The 1,917-nt window shown below is 43.2% G+C and overlaps 1 pseudogene; it reads left to right on the forward strand.

Moving 5' to 3' along the window:
• Nucleotides 1-418: 418 nt before the first annotated feature.
• Nucleotides 419-891, forward strand: LOC147727640 (large ribosomal subunit protein mL43 pseudogene; annotated as a pseudogene).
• Nucleotides 892-1,917: the final 1,026 nt, after the last annotated feature.

The following is a 1,917-nucleotide window of genomic DNA, read 5'->3' on the forward strand; positions in this document are numbered from 1 at the left end:
AACCAGCAGTTCTGATTTGCTGAAGCAAGCTTAGCTGGGGTGGGTCGGGCTAAAGAACGTGACGTTGTTCCTGAAGTCACGCGCCACCTGCCTTTCCAGGCGGGCACCGTGCTTCATAATTGCCGTCGGATCCTGGTGGGAAGCTGCGCAGGACTGGTAAGTGTGCCCCTGGATTAATAGCAGCATAGTTCTTTAAACCGGCTAAGTGTATTGTAACTAAGGCCTTTGATTTTAACATCAGCTGCCACCGCGCTTTACATCGGACTTCAGTAACTAAGCGCAGTGGCAGCCGATATTAAAATCCAAGGTCTTTGCGGGCCCTGAGCTGCTGCCACGGTACAGCGATGTGAAAATTGAAAGTCCGGCCGTGTGTGTTTGCTCTTCCACTGACAGTGCTGTGCGGATCCCTGTCTGCAGCATGACCTCCCGTGGAACCCCAAGCAGGTTTCTGCAGAGCGTGCTGCAGAACGGAGTAGGACGGTACATATGCCAGCTCAAGAGGTTCACCCTGGTTTTCAGCAAGGACGCACAGAATGCAAGGGGTGCCAGAGAGTTTATAGAAGAAAACGTTGTAGATTTTGCCAAACGGAAAACCGACATTGTGATGTATTATACTCCCCAGAAATGCACCATCCTAAGCTCATAGCAGAATATTTAAACGGAGCAGTGAAGGAAGAGCTGGTAACTAGCAAATCTGCTCATGAAATTGTACAACTTGTTCAGAAAATGGCTAATTAGTCTGGACTGGACATTATCCGCATACGCAAAATGTACCACATGGACAGCCCCAGCATCCAGGGGCAGTGGCACCCCTTCATCAACAAGCCAACCCTTCTGAATGTCAAAGCTTTTGACTCGGTGAACCAAACACAAAACGAACTGCCTAAATAAAGTTAAGGAAAAGGACTTGATAAAAAAGAAAAAAAGAAAATCGAAAGTCCTTGCCTGCACTAAACTGCTTTCACGGACTACAGCATGCTTTAAATTTGCCTTCGTGTTAAAGGCAGTGAAAGCAGCTTAGTGCATGCAAGGCCCTTTGATTTTAACATCGGCTGCCACTGTGCTGTAATATATTCTTTCAGTTTTAAAGCGCAGTGGCAGCAGATGTTGAAATCAAAGCGCTTTACATGTAGTGACCCGATCCTCCCAAAACAGGCCCATCACTTTGTGCCAAGGCAGCCCTGCTTGTGTGACTTGGAGCTGTGTTTTGCTGCACCACAGCTACGACAAACAAATTGATTCGTTAAGTACTTTTACTACTATGCATTTAATAGAGGCAGTTTACACTTTTAGTGGCTGAGATGATGCATTTTCTTTTTGTGTGTTCTTTTTTTTTTAACAAGGCTCATTAGTCCTTTCCTGATTTTAGCCATGCACTTTGATCCCATTGATGTTCTGTCTATGTGGTTCTTGAGGTGCTACTTAGAAGAATGTTAAATGAAGGACTCTATTATTACACTGATTAAGATACTCATGACCTATGCAGGAAGGAGGAAAGCAGGCTGGTGAGTGCAGTAGTGATCTGGAGTGTGTGTGCATGCATGAGGTGTGATCGGATTTGTCATTTTGTTTTTAAGGAACAAATTCATGGTCACTTGTTTGCAGCGTTTTCAGTATTTGATGATGTGTAAGAGTTTGAATAAATTAGATCTGTATATTACATTTGTTAATGTATAAGTATCTTTATTTCTATTATTTCAATAATATGCAAGTTTAAACGAGGGGCCTTCTAGGAGCTATAATGCAGCCCTCTTTATGCATAGTTACAGAAATGTCTGTGAAATATCAGTGTTTCCGCGGTCTGGCCTGGAGATGAGAGCCCATTTGAATTACCATGAGAATAAAGCGTTCTACCGGTGTGCTATTTCTTTTTCATAATTATTTTCAGGAAGTTATGTTTTATATAAAAAGAATCAA

Source organism: Lissotriton vulgaris, chromosome 3_1, assembly GCF_964263255.1.
Source record: "Lissotriton vulgaris chromosome 3_1, aLisVul1.2, whole genome shotgun sequence".
Lineage (NCBI taxonomy): Eukaryota > Metazoa > Chordata > Amphibia > Caudata > Salamandridae > Lissotriton > Lissotriton vulgaris.